General features: G+C 34.7%; 1 pseudogene; it reads left to right on the forward strand.

Annotated features, from left to right (window-relative positions):
• LOC138693790 (DNA-directed RNA polymerase I subunit RPA1-like) overlaps nucleotides 1-21,676 on the forward strand; it is a 190,347-nt pseudogene that overhangs the window by 167,610 nt on the left and 1,061 nt on the right.

A 21,676-nucleotide genomic window follows, 5' to 3' on the forward strand; every position in this document is an offset into this window, starting at 1 on the left:
TTCTCATTGGAATGACAAGGTTTGAAGCCAGACTCAGGCAAAACATTCTATAGAATCCCCGTCTATATATTATGAAAATCCATGAACTTCAAAATAATAGTCTCTCATCTCTTCACAATTTATAAGTATTTCCAGTTACAATGTATGGGACACGGAATTAAACAATTTGTATTGCAATAACAGGCTCGAACCCAATACCTGGTACCTATCTGTCCTTAATTTGAACCCAAGATATCTCAAACATAACATGAAATAAAACTAAAAAGAATGAATATATTGGTAGGATGGTCTGAGAGACCGGCCACACTAAACATGTTGCAGTCTTGAGCCACACTTACGCAGGGTTAAGAAACATCTTCGTTCTTCGATATCAGAGTATCATAATAAAACCTAAAGAAGACCAATACCGCGTACTTCAGTATGCTTGTCAAGCAAGTGAATAGTAAATTGAAATCAATATTTTGGTGTTTAGTATAGCTCTCAGTTGCAAAATAGCAAAATTAGCAGAACAAGGTTTTTAGCAATAAAATCAGAATGCTCGTTCCAAGTCAATAGATTATCCATAATTATGCCAAGAAGTTTAGTACTGTGTTGGCTTCGGGTCGATATATCCCCCAACTGACATGGAAAATTTATATTCATAGGTCTATTAACATATTTTAAACATACAGTCTTATTAATATTAACAATTAATTTGTTATAATCACACCACGTTTTGAACTGAGATATAGCTATGTCAAATTTACTTATCAAATCATTACAAGACTCCGAATAAACAGTAATAGAAGTATCGTCTGCGTATAATAAAACTTTACCTTCCTTTATATAATTAGTCAAATCATTTATGTAAAGTAAAAATATAAGAGGTCCAAGTACAGAACCCTGAGGGACTCCCATATTTATATAAAACTCATTAGAAAGAATACCATTAATATTTACACATATTTTTCAATTTGACAAGTATGATTTTAAAAATGCTAAAAATGTACCTCTAAAACCTAAGGCTTTTAATTTTATACATATATAATTAAAATCCAAATTATCAAATGCCTTAGCTACATGTTTACCTTCATCAAGGTTTTCATAAATATAGTTATTAAATTCGTAAAGAGCAGTTTCTGTTGATTTACCAGGGAGAAAACCATGTTGATCAGGAGTAATTAAATTAAATTTTAATAAAAATTGTAACATTCTATTATATATTAACCGTTCAAATATTTTAGAAATCGTGCTTAACAATGATATAGGTCTATAGTTTCTTACATCAGTAGAATGACCTTTCTTATGAATTGGTTTAACAAGAGCAGTTTTTAATAAGGATGGAAAAACTCCATTATTAATGCAATGGTTAAATACGAAGGCTAGAGGAGATGCAATAATGTCACTGATCACTCTTAATAGTTTCAAGGAACTATCGTCAATACCAGTGCTATTAGTATTTTTTAACGATTGAATTGTTTTAACAATCTCATTAGCATCAGTATCATAGAAAACAAAACTATTATTAATTCCTAAAGATTTGGTGCATAATGTAGATTTGCTTGGACCAAAATATTCATTCAGAGCATCCTCCACATTGGTTGAAAAATACAATCCAAATGCATTGGCAACATCAGTTTTATTTGATACCCTTTCATTATTATGTACAATAGTAATACATTCTACAGGCTTCTTTCTGTTTAATTCACTATTTATCAGTTTCCACATTTGTTTTGGTTTGTTAGAAGAATTACAAATAAGTTGATCAAAGTATTTACTTTTTTCACTAAAGATTAATTTCTTGTAAGCCTTCTTTTTGTTTCTATATAATTGACGTAAATCAAAATCTTGATGGAAATTTTTTGTTAACAAAAATATATTCCTAAGTTCATCATTCAATTTTAAAACCTCAGGAGTAATCCAATGGTTATACTTTTTGGTACTTGTTTTTTGTATTAGTTTCAGTCAATATAGGTAAATTTGTATCAATAGCACCAGTAATCATATTCATTAATTTAGTAAACAAGTTGTCTGCATTAATATTCAATTCATACATCGTACCAAAATCTAAAGCGTCAACAGTAGACCTTAGACCAGTTAAACCATCATTTGTTATTTTCCTAAAACTTTTCACTTCCGATTCGACAGGAATCATTTGACTAGCTAGATTGATATTATAAATTAAAGCCAGATGGTCACCACGATTAGGTTGAACAACTTGTGTAGTGCAAGAGCTATCAAAAGCATTAGTAATTATATAATCAATCTTAGACGATGACATATGACCGTTCTTATTTACAAAAATTCGAGTAGGTTCTGAAGATGTACATCTTAATTCAAAACATTGCAATAAATCATCTAATAATTGTTTATATATCTTATTGTCTAAGGAACTATAAATTAGGCACCTAAAGGAGATAAATGCTGTCCCTGGCAGGGATAAATTATTGTCATTTCAGCAACAGACACCAAATTCTCCAGAAGGGACAATCCCTGGCATCCTCCCTATCAATTTGCACCATGGTCTTCTGTGCCATCAGGAAACAGAGATGGATATGTACCATATAGACATCTGTAACATTCATAGACTCAAAATATTGAAAAGCACAACTTTATTGCGAAGTCAAGAGAATTAGATGCATACATTATTACAAATAATAATGATTAGAAAAAGTTAAAACTTCATTAATTGCCTAATACACTTTTGGAATAATCATGGAAATTAATTGTTTTGATATTCTAGAGATGGTTCATAAATAAGGTTCACATTCATAGATGTTTGAATATACTGTATTATGAATGCCTTTGTATTCATTGGAAAAACTAACAGGTGACGAATCATCTTGAACATTACGCATAATGATTGCAGTATCATCAGATGAATGATTCCCATTACTTCACATATTATATTCTGCGTTGCATTACTCATGACTGTACGCAGTCAGACTTACATACTGAATACAAAGTATAAAATTCCACTCAAATGAGATTTTTACAACCATTATAAGACTTCACTACATAGTCACTATTGTCATGTCTGTGAATGGTCTATCACCTTTCAGTAGTTTCAGGTTGATCGAAGGTGCAGCAGATGTAGTGCTTTTATTTCCACACAGATGAGGGAGCTGCATAAGTCCCAGGGGGATGGAGAGGCTTTCATAACAGACTGTTGGACATGAGTGATGTGCAACTGAATCAATAGATGGCACCAAATGGTGAATCACGATACCTACAGTAACATGATCTTTAGGTCAATATATATAGGATGCAGCAGGGAGGTAGTACCACAGTCTAGTACCTATACAGTCACGAAGCTCGATACATAGGGAATATCCATCCATAGATAGTTGCTAACCACAAGGATCGCTACTATTGCCACATCACAGACAATGTGAAATAGTACCTGCACAGTCTATTGTTCCTAGTAACCCCAACAACTCAAGTTTCGTGACTGTATATACCCTTGACAACACGCTAATCCCTTATTCATCTGTCGTAAAAAATCTTGGCTTCTTTTTTGATAATAATCTAAGTTGGAATTTTCAAGTTAAAGAAACGGTAAAAAAAATCTGTTCCTTCATTCACTGTTTGAGTCGCTTGAGAAACTTTTTGCCCCAGCAACTAAAACTTACCCTTGTACAAACCCTGGCATATGACTCGGTTAAGAGGGATGTATTATATGGATATTCTTATTGAATTTGGTATTCCCAAGAAACTAGTTCGATTAATTAAAATGTGTCTCAGTGAAACATACAGCAGATCTGTATAGGTTAGTTTCTATCTGATGCTTTTCCAAGTCACTGCGGGCTAAAGCAGGGAGATGCACTATCACCTTTACTTTTTAACTTCGCTTTAGAATATGCCATTAGGAAAGTTCAGGATAACAGACAGGGTTTGGAATTGAACAGGTTACATCAGCTGCTTGTCTATGCGGATGACTTGAATATGTTAGGAGAAAATACATAAACGATTAGGGAAAACACGGAAATTTTACTTGAAGCAAATAAAGTGATCGGTTTGGAAGTAAATCCCGAAAAGACAAAGTATATGATTATGTCTCGTGACCAGAATATTGTACGAAATGGAAATATAAAAATTGGAGATTTATCCTTCGAAGAGGTGGAAAAATTCAAATATCTTGGAGCAACAATAACAAATATAAATGACCCTCGGGAGGAAATTAAATGCAGAATAAATATGGGAAATGCGTGTTATTATTCGGTTGAGAAGCTTTTATCATCCAGTCTACTGTCCAAAAATCTGAAAGTTAGAATTTATAAAACAGTTATATTACCGGTTGTTCTGTATGGTTGTGAAACTTGGACTCTCACTCTGAGAGAGGAACATAGGTTAAGGGTGTTTGAGAATAAGGTGCTTAGGAAAATATTTGGGGCTAAGCGGGATGAAGTTACAAGAGAATGGAGAATGTTACACAACACAGAACTGCACGCATTGTATTCTTCACCTGACATTATTAGGAACATTAAATCCAGATGTTTGAGATGGGCAGGGCATGTAAGCACATATGGGCAAATCCAGAAATGCATATAGAGTGTTAGTTGGGAGGCCGGAGGGAAAAAGACCTTTAGGGAGGCCGAGACGTAGATGGGAAGATAATATTAAAATGGATTTGAGGGAGGTGGGATATGATGATACAGACTGGATTAATCTTGCTCAGGATAGGGACCGATGGCGGGCTTATGTGAGGGCGGCAATGAACCTTCGGGTTCCTTAAAAGACATCCGTAAGTAAGTAAGTACAAACCCTAGTAATGCCGCACTTCGATTATTGTGACGTTTTGTTAAGTGACCTAAGTTCTGAACTGTCAGTCAAGTTACAGCGAGTTCAAAATATGTGCGTCAGATACGTGTGCAACATCTGACGATATGATCACAAATCACCGGCCTTCGCAAGTCTTTCGTGGCTCCGACTTAAAGAACGCAGAACTTTACACTCTTTGTCTTTACTCTTTCGAATTCTTCACACCTCAACATCAAATTACCTTTCGTCTCGTTTCTCTTATCTATACTCTAACCACGACGTGAATACCAGGTCACTTATCTGTGGCACGCTAAGTATACCTCTTCACAGAACATGTTGTTATTCATCATCTTTTACAGTATCCACCTCGCAACAATGGAATTCCTTGTCACAAAGTATTAGGGGCTGCAAGACAATAAACACCTTTAAAAACAGCTTGAAAGATAACCTTATTAGCATTTCACTCCAATCATACTGATTTAAACTATCACTGACTACATTGTTACGTCCACACCTGTGGAGTAACGGTCAGCGCATCTGGCTACGAAACCAGGTGGCCCGGGTTCGAATCCCGGTTGGGGCAAGTTACCTGGTTGAGGTTTTTTCCGGGGTTTTCCCTCAACCCAATATGAGCAAATGCTGGGTAACTTTCGGTGTTGGACCCCGGACTCATTTCACCGGCATTATCACCTTCATATCATTCAGACGCTAAATAACCTAGATGTTGATACAGCGTCGTAAAATAACCCAATAAAATAAAAAAAGAAATACATTGTTACTTCTTTCTTTAGACATCATCCTGATAGTGCTGTATTTTCAAAATTGTCTCATAATAATCTGTTTTTATTATCTAACATTATTTGAAATATAATAACATTCTATGTATTTTAGCTTAATTCTGCTACACAGTTTATTTCAGTGTTTAATTAATAGTTCATAGTATTTTGTTGTTTAATTCGTAAATAACTCTTGTATACATGCAACTCTCATCTAAATCAAATTGTTGAATTCTTTGTAAGTTCATGCATATGTAATATATACTTTTTGCTGGTTGAGTGGACGGCCTTAACTCTGTCAGCTAAAATAAATCATTATTATTATTATTATTATTATTATTATTATTATTATTATTATTATTATTATTATTATTATTATTATAATATGCTAGACTGTGGTAGTACCATTATTTGCATACAGATAACATCTAGCAAAGGAAACTACTGAAGTCACAAAGGGACAGAAGTTTCTGAGTCCATCAGAGTGGGTGTTGTAGCTAAATTGATGGCTCCAAACAGTGAATCGTGATACTCACAGCAGTGTACTTCTGACGACTTCCATAATGACTGGCACAATATGCCTCAGGTAGTGATGCAGGCCTTCGTGTCCTCCTCAGAAAAGGGGGAAAAGATGCTAGGAAGGAAAAGGGAACAAGGATGACCAAAGAGAATATATTAGAAAGCTTTGGATTATTATCAATATATACATTATGTATATAAGTTGAAAAGAGAAGCAGACTTATGCCTATATCGAAGAAGGAGATGTGGGCAACGATTACAGTTCGGGTGGAGTTTCTTTATTCCCATTTCGACTGCCATCCTACCAATTCTTCATTTTACCATGACCTTTCCAGCAACACATAAAGGGACTTCATATTGTCATTGCATTAGAATCCCTCTTATCCAGCACCAGACTAGTTCCGGATACAAGATTTTGCTAGATAATTGAATAAATACCAATATGTACGTATTTCATGTTGAATCTGCAGCCATGTGAAGCTTATTTCTCTGTCACTTGCTCATAACTGAATAATCATAGAAACTGTATGGATTTTCCTTATTAAAACACAACACAACACAAATAATACACTAATTTTAGGTTTGAATATTCACTGAAAATGAAAGTTCTTGCGAACTTCCTAATGTGGCAACACTGATGGCCTGAACATAATTAATAAACATAAAAGCTGTGTGGATTTTCTTTATAACACATCACACAACACAAATAATATACTAATTTCAGATTCGAATATTTACTGAAAACAAAAGTTCGTGTGAACTATCTAATGTGGCAACACTGACAGCCCAAACATAATTAAATAAACATAAAAACTGTATAGATTTTCTTTATTAAAACACATCACACAACACATATAATAAGCAAATTTTAGGTTCGAATATTCATTGAAAACGAATGTTTGTGCGAACTTCCTAATGTGGCAAAACTGACAGTCCAGACTGTAGTAATGTGGCAGATTTGAACTTTTCTTTTGCCCTGCCAAATGTGCCATTGTTTTGGTATTGCTGGATATTTGGGTGCCGGTTACGAGGTATTTTACAGTATCTGTCATATAGATGCCTAGTAATGTGTATAGCTTTGTTCCATTTTTATAACTTCTTCCATTGGGCTTGTATTTTAAAATTTGTTTTGAAATTGTGCTAACATATACGTATTCTGTGATTGACCAATATAATTGATATGTTAATTACATACAAATAGCCACCGGCATGGCTCAGTCGGTTAAGGCGCTTGCCTGCCGGTCTGAAGTTGCGTTCGGGCGCGGGTTCGATCCCTGCTTGGGCCGATTACCTGGTTGGGTTTTTTCCGAGGTTTTCCCCAACCGTAATGTAAATGCCAGGTAATCTATGGCGAATCCTCGTCCTCATCTCGCTATCACCAATCTCATCGATGCTAAATAACCTAGTAGTTGATACAGCGTCGTTAAATAACCAACTAAAAATAAAAAATACATACAAATTGTGTAATGCAACGTTAGTTTGTCTAAAATGTCTTCATATCTTGCCTGATACAAGATACTTTAACATAGTACAGAATAAGACAGCAGAAAAATCATCATATACAGCAATTGCGTTCATCCAGGGTAGGCTATGTGTGCTGCACCTAACCTGCCTTTTTTAATATTAACAATAAATTGTATTTAAAGATATTACTAGCTTCAAAAGCTAATAAATATCCATTTTTTTTTACATAAATTACTTTTTCTTTCATATCTAGTCTAACTTTGCGCTGTCTTGCAGGCAATGCAACGAGCTGTACTGTACGGTCAGCTATCGGAACCATGATCGTGTGCCGCAACGAGTTTTCTCTTGTCTTCTATCTTGCCTCGTTGGCTTGCTTGCTCTCTGTATGCAACCATTTGGTTTGTTATGTCGGTCCAGTAGGCGCTAAGCAGATGTACTTTGGAGGTGATTTCTAATTCCAAGAGTATTGGTACGCAAAAACAGAAGTGAATAGTGTTTCATTATTGATGCAAAAGTGTAAATTGAAGGGTGAGTGTCATATAATGACTTAAAATAAGTACACAATAGAAGAAAGCCTGAAAAGGTCATTTGATTGCCGTTCTTTCAATGAAAAAGCGAAATTGTAACTGTGGGAAAGCCTGTGTCAGAACTCGTGGGTGTGAAATTAAAACATAAAAAAATAGGTGGCATATTTTCAATATTTTAATATAAATCAATATGCAAAAATTATTCGTGGTAAATATCCTCAAGAACTGAAATTTAAGCGACTACACACAGCAGTCTGAACTGTACGAGTTGACATCATAACCAACACATTAGTATCAGTCGAAAGATCATTTCTGTCTTTAAACAAATGAAATCACTTGAACGATCGACTCAAGAGTAAGAAAGATTGAACAACCCAGCCTTGATGTCAGTAGAGAAGAAGAAGAAGCTACAAGCACTTAAAATTCTGCAACATTTTACAATGAAATTATCAATGAGTTTACGAAGCAAAAGGAAAGAATGGAGTTTTCCTTCAAGTAAACAAGATGCAATTCTTTAAAATTTTGTGTTATTTCTTTATTAGTTTTGTGCTCATTGTCGAAATCTGCTAGAATAATTTAATGAACATAATACGTAATATGCTCTAGAGTATGCCATTAGGAAAGTCCAGGATAACACAGAGGGTTACATCAGCTGCTTGTCTATGCGGATGACGTGAATATGTTAGGAGAAAATTCACAAACGATTAGGGAAAGCACGGGAATTTTACTTGAAGCAAGTAAAGAGATAGGTTTGGAAGTAAATCCCGAAAAGACTAAGTATATGATTATGTCTCGTGACAAGAATATTGTACGAAATGGAAATATAAAAATTGGAAATTTATCTTTTGAAGAGGTGGAGAAGTTCAAATATCTTGGAGCAACAGTAACAAATATAAATGATACTTGGGAGGAAATTAAACACAGAATAAATATGGGAAATGCGTGTTATTATTCGGTTGAGAAGCTTTTATCATCCAGTCTGCTGTCAAAAAATCTGAAAGTTAGAATTTATAAAACAGTTATATTACCGGTTGTTCTGTATGGCTGTGAAACTTGGACTTTCACTTTGAGAGAAAAATATAGGTTAAGGGTGTTTGAGAATAAGGTGCTTAGGAAAATATTTGGGGCTAAGAGGGATGAAGTTACAGGAGAATGGAGAATGTTACACAACACAAAACTGCACGCATTGTATTCTTCACCTGACATTATTAGGAACATTAAATCCAGATGTTTCAGCTGGGCAGGGCATGTAGCACGTATGGGCGAATCCAGAAATGCATATAGAGTGTTAGTTGGGAGGCTGGAGGGAAAAAGACCTTTAGGGAGGCCGAGACGTAGATGGGAGAATAATATTAAAATGGATTTGAGGGAGGTGGGATGTGGTGATACAGACTGGATTAATCTTGCTCAGGATAGGGACCAATGGCGGGCTTATGTGAGGGTGGCAATGAACCTCCGGGTTCCTTAAAAGCCAGTAAGTAAGTAATACATAATATGCTTCTAAAGCTGGATTATAAAATATTGTCGGGTAGTAGTGACATTGAGTTATCTCTCTAAAAGAAAAGCCTACCCTAAGGATACCGCACACCACCACTGATAGACAGCATATAACTATTGTATGTTAATGAAATTACGATTTGAAATTAAATACAGGTTAAGAAAAAACTTTAAAATGTGCTAACATCAATCAATCTGTTCTGGCTATAGGGCGTGCATTCCATGGGGGCTTTTGAAGAGATTTCCCTGCAATAACTTGCAACTTATGATTCAGACTGGTGCCAAGGGTCCAGCTGTGAATGCTATGCAGATCTGCTGCCTGCTGGGTCAGATTGAACTGGAAGGCACATGGTGTCAGGCAAGGCACTCCCAGCTTTCCTCGCTACAACACATCGCCAAGAGCCGGAGGCTTTGTGGATGGAAGGTTCATGACTGGTATCAAGCCACAGGAATTTTTTTTCCATTGTATGGCTGGAAGAGGTACGGATAAAAAAATTGGTATTATAAATGTGACGCATTTTTTATTATTCATTTTACGCCTTTTTCAACAGTTCAGGTATGACTGGTATGATCAATTTTGTCACTTTTAAATTTGACTTCATTTTGTACTTTAATTCTTTAGGTTTTTAGATTAAGAATGTGTTTATTTTATGTAAAACTGATATATGGTTTTCGAGAAATAAGCATTTTAGTGCAACACTGCAGATTTAAAGAGGCCCAGGTAGGTTCAAACGTCATTCCTTACATATTACTACAGGCCATGCACTAACTTAAATCCAGCAATTAAAAAAAAAAGAATCACGTATATGTCATGGCTACAACAGGAATTAGAGCAGTTTGAAAGAATCGTTACAGAATTTAGAAATCTTCTCACTATTCGTGAGCTGCCACAAGGGACAAAGAGTACTTAACCATAGAAATGTTTACAAGTTCAGTGAACCATTAATTTTGTTTTGATAATGAAACTCCACTGGCTTTCTATTGTTATAGAATACATTGTTAACAGAACTGATTTATTTCACTGTATTTAACCTAGTTTTTATGGATGTTCTGTATTGTGAAGTTTTCAAAATATACAAGTGAAACTTCTAAGGGTCATTCCTAAGTGTCAAGTCATTATCATCGTTTTACTGAACTATTATTCAAAATACATATACTTAAATGAAATCATTTAATATGAAACCAAATAAATAGATGAACCTCAGTTCTCTGGATTGCACACAAAAGGCATTTTCTGTAATCCAAGAAGTAAGACATTTGACTTCGTTTAAATAGATACATATAATTCATTTTGTACAAATGTACATTAATAGTTATACAGGGAGATCCAACATAAAGTGGAGTCTGCTGTCAACCATCCGGTTCTGTCACTGCTCATCCCTTGACATATAATTATAGAATATTCTATTAAATTAATAAATAAATGAAATAATGAGTAATGATTTAATTGTTGTTGCTGTTTAGTCAACTGTCCAAAGACAGGTTGGAAATCCTCATAGGTGACACCAATAAGGTAACTTAGCCGGTAGATAATGGACTAGGGTGGCCAGTTCCTTTCCCCTGTCATTTCTGTGACACACATCAAATGAGATGTAGGCCTGCTGCCTGACAGTAGATGTACATATCAGCCAGAACCTTATTCAGAGGTAGAGATTATGTTAATGAACAATAAAGGAGTATAGGAAATGAATAAATCATAAATACGTGAATGAAGCATGACTAGAGTCCCATGAAAGTTGTTTTATTTTTAGGAAAATTCGTCTTAAAATTTCAAGATTTCAGTATCATTGCCAATTTGTCGGTGTTATTTTAAATTTATATAACCCTTTGCAAGTTTTGTAATACTAGCTTAAGATATTAAACATGATAAGATGGTATAATACAGTATTTTCAGTATCAATTTTCAGTTTTTACAGTTTTTAATACACACCTGCATTCATTTGTTGATAAAATGGCAGAAATGTGCCATCAAAAAAAGGAAAACTGAAATTATGAAAATATTGTAGTACATACTTAAAAATTCTTTGTTAAGATTTTGTGAACGAAACATGTATTGCTGGAATCTACTAAAAACTTGAATTATGTTTTTTTTTCAGGTTATTATTCAAATTCGCGTTATTTCGCGTTTCAGAAGTGAGTTTTTTTGCGGGGGGGGGGGGGGGGAGGAGTTCTGGAAGGAAGTAAATGGTACAAAGAATTGGAAAAATGAAAGCAATTCACGTTATCATGTCTCACGAATTTCATGTGTCTGTAAGCATGACATTAAGCCTACTTACCATAAGATAACCTGGTTTCTTGATATAACACCTTAAAGATTTTTTTGGATTAAATTCCAAACACACTCAAACGTCATCAGGCCTTTCTGCCGAACTGACTGTTCATTGCTGGCGAAATTCCCTGTCTTACCTTTTCACAATATTTGTGACCTTGTGAACATGTCTGGGAACTCCACCTCTCGTTGGATCTCACAGTCTGTAATCTTTTCTAATATTATTTTTGTGTTTAAGAAAATCAGCAGTTAAAAGTGACATGAAAACTGAAATTGCCTAGACTTTGCTTTAGTTCACTCTTGTATAACAAGATGTGTGTTATGACAATTGATATAACAATAGGTAAGTGTCTCTTTATAAAGGATAGCAGCTACCTGGGACTGAGAGACTGTTTGAAGATTAACAAAATTCGCAACAAAAAATATAAATAATTCTACATATAGCGAAGCGTAGGGCTCTGGGAACATACTGGGCGGTCATTTCATTCATCTTTTTATTTTATGCAAGAAACATAATTTTAAAAAATCATTAAAGGTGATGTAGAGTTAACTAGGTACAGTAGAACCCCTTTTTAACGAATCTCTGGGGGATTACTCCCCCCCCCCTAAACAGGGGTTTTCCTTAAAAGGGGGTTTACGTAAAATGGAATGGAGATGCTAAAGTAACTAGTACTAACATGTGTATTATATACCAAACATTATAATCATTTAATTGGGCTTGCAATTATCATTTACAATGAATTTAATTATAAGATTTTATAACTCTTCAAGTGGTGAGGCACAAATGTTATTCCGTTTGGTTTGGCCCTAATGACACAAACTCGACAATGAAAATTTCTTCTTTTTCTTTATTATCCCCCATAATGAATTAGTTGGCAAACTATGCTCTTTTCAATATGTGATATTGTTATTTGAGGATTAACCTCAACATCCTTTAGTATTTTAATTTTCTGTCTGACAGTTAATTTCTTTCATTTAGTCGCCATTATGACAATGCACAAACAGCATAAACTAACAAAACACTTGAAAACAGGATCCACACAACTCGCAAGAACGAAACAAGCGAAGCAACCTCTCTGTAAAAGCAATGCAAAGCAAGACCATTAAGAACTATAAAGAATAATGGTGCTGCATTACTGTCGATTGAGATGCTGTATCGAATATGCTGGTACTATTGATTATTGAAAGTTGATTTGATATTTGGACTTCATTATCACTAAATCCACTTGAAAAGTATTCCTTAAAACTAAGATTTTCCTTAAACCAGGTTTCCTTAAAAGCGGAAATTAATTAATTACAATATGGAAGATGCCATTAAGTCAAGATCCAACTACTGGAAACTAACTAACATTATTCTTATGGTAATTTGGCTGGGACTTGACAGATTATTCCTTAAAAACGGGAATGTTAAAATGGAGTTTTACTGTATTTTGTGTCTTAGAGATAGACAAATAAGATCATATTTATTTCATACAGTGTTCACATCTGAATTAAGTAATCATTAAAATAATAAAAGGAAAATTCTAAACAATAGTTGTCTGAACACAGTCAGGTACAATACAGTTAAATCTTCAGTTTCTATACATGTTTCGACGCACTTGTCACTTCATCTTCAGTAGCAATTTGTCACGAAGTTGTGCTGAGACCGGAGTTGTCTGCCATGATTGTCAGTGATTTTCTCTAATAAGAAAAAAATCCATCGGTATTTGTATCCTGTGTGTTGTGATTCTAAACAACATATTTTACAATTCTTATTATGCTTCAAACAAATTGCATATTGATTTATGTAAGAATTTTTCACTGATTTAAAATAAAGCACTGCAAAATGAAATAATATATACCATGATTACAAAATAAATAGATACTATCAACAAGTTATAAAATCATTACAATTGAAGATTTAGAAATTCTTTTTGTAGATTTTTATTCATCAACATTGAAAGTTTGTATTCATATTGATTATCGATTAAGTCACATCACACACAGTTCCACTAGGATGGCTGCCATTGCCACAGAAAAAGCATTCATTTTGCGTGCTTGAATTACACAAAACGAATTCTGTTAATGGCATGCAGTGGCATTATAAAATACATTTGAGAAAATTACTACCAACAAGTCAGGATAGGAGAAGAAATGTCAGAAGGAAGGGAAATTGGTAGAGGAGTATGTCAAGGATGCCCTTAATCACCTACATGTTCAACATCTACTTGGAGGATTTAGTAAAACTGTTTCCATAACATGAAGAGTTATAATAGGAGGAAGAAGAATAAAGTGCATAAGATTTGCTGATGATATGGCGTTGTTAGCAGAAGAGGAGATGATACTAAGGGATATGCTACTGGAGCTAAATGACAGCTTGAGCAGTATGGGATGAAGATAGATGCAAATAAGACGAAGACCATGGTCATGGGAAGAAAAATAAAGGAGGTAAACTTGCGAATTTTAAATGAGACAGTAGAGCAAGTGGACAGCTTCAAATACTTGGGGTGTACTATAAGTAGTAACATGAGCTGCTGCCAGGAAGTCAAAAGGAGGATAGCAATTACCAAGGAAGCTTTTAATATAAAAAGGAGCATCTTCTGCAGACCCCTGGAAAAAGAACTAGAGAGGAAGAGACTAGTGAGGTGCTTTGTGTGGAGTGTGCCATTGTATGGGGCAGAAACATGGACATTATGACGAAGTGAAGAGAAATGAATAGAAGCATTTGAAATGTGGATATGGAGAAGAATGGAATGTGTGAAGTGGACAGACAGAATAAGAAATGGAACTGCGTTGGAAGAATGGGTGAAGAACGAATGATGAGGAAACTGATAAGGAAGAGGAAAAGGAATTGGTTGGGTCACTGACTGAGAAGAAACTGCCTACTGAAGGATGTACTGGAAGGAATAGTGAACGGGAGAAGAGTTCGGGGCAGAAGAAGATATCAGATGATAGACGACATTAAGATATATGGATCATATGAAGAGAAAAAAAGAGAAAGACTGGAGAAAGCTGGATTTGCAGTGAAAGACCTACCCTTGGGCAGGACACTGAATCATGATGATAGGCAGTTGATCTGTGATTGCACAAGAAACTTAAAACAACTGAAAGTTTGTGTAAGGATAAAAATTCTGGGAAAACATATGTGTCCGATGAAAAATTTGATTGTGTTCATGTTGCTTTCCAACACTGTCCAAAGAAATCGACAAGAAGTGCTACAAATTCCACAACCACCTGTAGGACTAATTTTATACAAACTAAAGTCATCGTAAGTTCTAACTGACAATGACAACATTAAACGTGGTGACCTGTGTGGAAATGCTTATATGTTGTGAGGAAGATGATTTTAGTGATAAGTTAACATTCCACGTCAGTAAACAAACAGAGCATTCGAATATGGGGGACTGAAAATTCTAAAAGAATAATGGAGTATGTGCGGGATTCCTCATGTTAATGTGTTATGTTATGTCCTGCAAAATGGTTATCCCCCCCCCCTTTTTTCCCATGAAAAACTGTTACAAGATCTCCTTATCTCGATATGGCCATTAATTGGTTGATGCCTCAAATGTATGAAGACTGTGAAAATTTAATTTTGCAACAGAATGGGTCACCACTCCATTGACACTGGGAAGTTAGAGATCATCTGGAAAGAACTCTTCTACAGCACTTAATTGGTTTTGCAACAGTTGAAATAAATCACTCACAGTTTGGCTACCATGAAGCCCTGACCTAACAATCCGACTTTTTTGTATGGGCGTAGAAGCCCACATTTGGAAACGACTTTTGATGATAGTGGTGGTGGTGGTGGCAGTGGCAGTAACAGTGGCATCTGAAATACCGAGTTTTGATTCCTCCTCTTCTACTGATTACTGACCTAGATGATATGAACAATGACATCCGAGCATCAATTGAAAGTGTTGACGAAGTTATGTTAAGCTGTTGAGTGAAACTTTACGAATATATTTACAAAACCATTTAAGGTGACTTTCGATATCTTAAACACTTGAGGCCATGTAACTTGTTAAATTTATTTCTTATGTAATCATCTTGTATAATTTATGTATGAAAAAACATCCAGTGGAAATCTTCACAATTACCTTGAGAAATCTGAGCAGACTGCAATCTGTTTAAAAGCTACAAACATTTATTCAGGATAGAATTGCGAAAATAGTGATATTTGTTTTCATGTATGTATTTAACCACAATATACTGATACTTGTTTTCATGCATGTATTTAACCACAATATTTCACAGTATTCATGAGAATACTGATACTTGTTTTCATGGATGTATTTAACCACAATATTTCACAGTATTCATGAGAATACTGATATTTGTTTTCATGCATGTATTTATTTAACCACAATATTTCACAGTATTCATGATAATACTGATACTTGTTTTCATGGATGTATTTAATCACAATATTTCACAGTATTCATAAGAATACTGATACTTGTTTTCATGCATGTATTTAACCACAATATTTCACAGTATTCATGATAATACTGATACTTGTTTTCATGGATGTATTTAACCACAATATTTCACAGTATTCATAAGAATACTGATATTTGTTTTCATGCATGTATTTAACCACAATATTTCACAGTATTCATGAGAATACTGATACTTGTTTTCATGGATGTATTTAACTACAATATTTCACAGTATTCATGAGAATACTGATACTTGTTTTCATGGATGTATTTAATCACAATATTTCACAGTATTCATGATAATACTGATACTTGTTTTCATGGATGTATTTAACCGCAATATTTCACAGTATTCATAAGAATACTGATATTTGTTTTCATGCATGTATTTAACCACAATATTTCACAGTATTCATGAGAATACTGATACTTGTTTTCATGGATGTATTTAATCACAATATTTCACAGTATTCATGATAATACTGATACTTGTTTTCATGGATATATTTAATCACAATATTTCACAGTATTCATGATAATACTGATACTTGTTTTCATGGATGTATTTAATCACAATATTTCACAGTATTCATGAGAATACTGATACTTGTTTTCATGCATGTATTTAACCACAATATTTCACAGTATTCATGAGAATACTGATACTTGTTTTCATGTATGTATTTAACCACAATATTTCACAGTATTCATAAGAATACTGATACTTGTTTTCATGCATGTATTTAACCACAATATTTCACAGTATTCATGATAATACTGATACTTGTTTTCATGGATGTATTTAATCACAATATTTCACAGTATTCATGATAATACTGATACTTGTTTTCATGGATGTATTTAATCACAATATTTCACAGTATTCATGAGAATACTGATACTTGTTTTCATGCATGTATTTAACCACAATATTTCACAGTATTCATGAGAATACTGATACTTGTTTTCATGCATGTATTTAACCACAATATTTCACAGTATTCATGAGAATACTGATACTTGTTTTCATGCATGTATTTAACTACATTATTTCACAGTATTCATGAGAATACTGATACTTGTTTTCATGCATGTATTTAACCACAATATTTCACAGTATTCATGAGAATACTGATACTTGTTTTCATGCATGTATTTAACCACAATATTTCACAGTATTCATGAGAATACTGATACTTGTTTTCATGTATGTATTTAAACACAATCATTTCTTATTTTCAGGGTTTAATTGATACAGCTGTGAAAACCAGTAGGAGTGGATATCTCCAAAGATGCTTAGTTAAACATTTGGAAGGTTTAGTAGTTCATTACGACATGACAGTTAGAGACAGTGATGGCACTGTAGTGCAGGTATGGTAATGAGAAGCACTCACCATTCATTCCTTCAAAAGTAAAATATTACTGGCAATGATGATTACAATATGGGTCCAAATCTATTACGATGTTTTTGCATAGAAACAGCTGTGTGAAAACCATTCTTATAATATTGTAATCGCAGCCTAGCATTTTTCAGTGATAAAAGAAGTCTACCTTATAGGACGTGCAGACTATACTAACTGACCATATACTCTGCGCATGTTATCCTTAAAGGGTTTATTTACAACAAACCTAAAGCAGTCAACCATAAATTCCTCAGTCATGCAACCATTTTGTGCTTGAAATAGAACACCAGGGTGTTTAGGAAGGTTGAAGACTATTGCTTAAACGGACCATGCTCTGACACCAATAGCCAATAGCAAATTGGAAAAAACGAAGTGCACAGTACTGATCCGATACATATTTACAGCATGGATCAGTATTGGCTGTGAAGCGTTTTAAAAAGTGCTGTGTTTCTAAGAACATGGATAGCAGTAAGGATGACATTTTGTGGCAGGTTTAGTTACTTACCATGTCCCCTGAGTAGCACAGTTCGTATAGCGCTGGCCTTCTGTGCCTGAGGTTGTGGGTTCGATCCTGGCCAGGTTGCTTAAGTGCGACAGGCTCATGTCCCTAGATTTAGTGGCATGTAAAAGAACTCCTGTGGGACAAAATTCCGGCACACCGGTGATGCTGATATAACCTCGACAGTTGCAAGTGTCGTTAAATAAATCATAATTTATAATTTTTATTTTACTTAACGGTATTTAAGGAACCCAGAGGTTCATTGTTGCCCTGTCCTGAGCAAGATTAATCCAGTCTCTATAATCATATCCCACCTCTCTCAAATCCATTTTAATATTATCCTCCCATCTATGTCTCGGCCTTCCCAATGGTCTTTTTCTCTCCGGCCTCCCAACTAACACTCTATATACATTTCTGGATTCGCTCATACGTGCTATATGCCCTACCCGTCCCAGATGTCTGGATTTAATGTTCCTAATTATGTTAGGTGAAAAATACAATGTGTGTAGTTCTGTGTTGTGAAACTTTTTCCATTCTCCTGTAACTTCATCCTTCTTTGTCCCAAATGTTTTCCTAAGCACTTTATTCTCAAGCACCCTTAATCTCTGTTCCTCTCTCAAAGTGAGAGTCCAAGTTTCACAACCATACAGAATAATCGATAATATAATTGTTTTATAAATTCTGTCAGTTTTTTTGAGAGCAGACTGGGTGACAGAAGCTTCTCAACCGAATAATAACAGGTATTTCCCATATTTATTCTGCATTTAATTTCCTCCCAAGTGTCATTTATATTTGTTACTCTTGCTCCAAGATATTTGAATTTTTCCACCTCTTCATAGGATAAATTTTCAATTTTTATATTTCCATTTTGTACAATATTCTGGTCACGAGCAGTGGCGTAGCCAGACTAATTATTTTGGGTAGGTCAGATATGCAGGGTTTAGAAACTATCAGACCCATCCCCTGACAATGCCGCTGCCGTCAACTCTCTTGAAACTCCTTCTCGGAAGTCTTATTTAATAACATGCAAAATTATGATACACAACCATGCAAGGCATACCTATACAAAGGCTTCATAAGGTGAACTGGAGCTGTCGAGATTTCCTAGCAACGAATCTGTCGATCATTGATGGTGGATCCTTCAACAAATCCCAACTTTTCTCCCTCTCAAATGATAGAATTGCTAGATTACAAAGCCTTGTGCTTGACATGATTGTCGAATTTTTCTTCGTTTCAGAGCTTTGAAAAGTTTTATATCATTGCCTTAATGAAGGACGAACATTTACTAATATCCATTTTTGGAGACTGAGGTGCTTCCAGTAATGAATTTGCAAGAGCAAAATATCGTTTAAACATACCAAATAAAATAAGGCGTCAAATTTTTCTAGCTGATGCAACAATTCAGTAGCCTCCACGGCTTCCTTCTTTTTATCGCTGCCAGACAATTTTTTAGGCCCAACCCAACACAGTTAAATTGGCTCTTGAAGAAATGAACGCATTTTTGACATCTTACTTTAATGCTATCGACTGTAACTATTGCTCTGGATCCATGGTTTAGTTTTAATTTTGAGTATTTTCCATAAAAACGCAAAAATACGCATATTTTTTGGGTGGCCCTGGGCCCACCTGCTGGCTTCACCACTGGTCACAAGAGATAATCATATACTTTGTTTTTTCATGATTTACTTTCAAACATATTTTACCATCTGAAAAAGAATCCAGTTCCAGTTACAAAATGAATTTTTTCATTTTATAACATTTACAAAGTGTAAATCTTATTACATAGAGATATTTTTATTTTTCTATATAGAACATCTGAAAACTTGAGGTCGTATTATGTTCGAGGTCATATTAGATTTTTGCCAGTATGGTACTTATTGGAAGAGTGTGGTCTCTAAAGTTAAGATTTAAATATGCATGTATTGTCATGTTAAGTATATTGAATATATATATAGGCAAGAGTCGGGTAGTATCGGACAGTGAGTTTCTTTCATCTACCACACGATGATAGTACCTGATTGACATGGTTACGTTTCTATGATGTCGCATAGAGAAACCTAACCATGTCATTCAGGTACTACTATATGGTGGTAGATGAAAGAAACGCACTGTCCGATATTACCGATGTCTGATACTACCCGACTCTCCCCTATATATACACAGGGTGGAAGTGAAATAACCTTGCAGATTGAAAGGGACGATGGGGTATGCTGAATGAATAGAAAACCTATATTACGCTCCCTTCTGTAGCTACAAAGTTGCGATGTGGATTGCATCGTTCAGTGGTTTTTTAATTAAATTTACACGAAAACCGCCCACATTATTGAAATAGGACAGAGGGATAAATGATTCTTTATTAGATTTTCTATCGATATGAACAAGAATCACAATCCAATTCGCAATAGTTACCAAATAAGAGGGTGTTAAACATTAGGAAAAAACATTTTTTTCTGAGAAAACTGTGAACTCTCCACCAATCTGGTATTACAGTTTTTGTTACATGCAACATGAGCTATTCACTCTAAAAATCTGCAGGGTTATTTCACTTCCACCATATATGTATATATATATATTTGGGGGGGGGGGGGGTTTCTCTCGATGAAATAACTTACAACTTGTTTTTGAATAAAGTGTGTATTTAATGTCGGTTCCTCTGAAATGTTTTTTTTTTCACAATATTTTTCAAAGAAATTCCTAAATGCATTTTTTGAAATCAAGTCCTTGCACATGTCTTTCCAGAGCTCATATACTCGGAGTTAGCTTTGATCCTAGATCATATATACCCATATAGGTCGGTCTTATAGGCTTTGAGGTTAACAACTTTCATCAGGTTTACTACGCTGCCATCTAGTTGTTACATAAGGAGTCACGTCATAATTCCCATTTGAATTGCATTAGCGACTGTACTGCCATCTCGTGTTCGTTTATGGCGGACGGGTGGCGATCCTGGCGGTTGTTCTCTTCAGAGTGCTGCCAATTTTAACATAGCAATGAGTTATCTGTTACATATATGATCTAGGCTTTGATGCAAAAGTTTTCGAAGTCATTGCTTCCTTGTAATCTTCTTCATAACAAGTTGGTCTGAATGTGTTGCATGTTTTCAAACTGCCTACTAGGAAAGGGCATCTTTTATTGAAGATTTTATAATGTATACAAAACTTAAGTTATGCATAAAAATTGCACTCAGATGTTTGCTGCATGCTTGACAAACCATTACTATTTTCCATTAGTGCTTGGGGCATATTCGCCAGTGAATTTAGGAATTGTTTATTTTGCTTTAATAACAGAGCTTTTGTACATTTCAACACAACATGATCCACAGACATATATATATGCAGATGTATGTTTCACTGAGTCACAATGACAGTTAACTCGGTAGTGCTGTTAACAGTATTTTCGCGTATAAATATGAATATATAAGATATTTTTTTCTTCTGTTTCTATCAAACACAGACTAATGTCCTGTGCACCGTGTGATAAACAAATGTTGGTGAGTTGTGAGCTGGCCACAGAAACAAATTATCTTTCATTGTTTTAATATAGACATGGCAGAAAGAAAAGTGT

Source organism: Periplaneta americana, unplaced genomic scaffold (assembly GCF_040183065.1).
Source record: "Periplaneta americana isolate PAMFEO1 unplaced genomic scaffold, P.americana_PAMFEO1_priV1 scaffold_21, whole genome shotgun sequence".
NCBI classification, from domain to species: Eukaryota; Metazoa; Arthropoda; class Insecta; order Blattodea; family Blattidae; genus Periplaneta; species Periplaneta americana.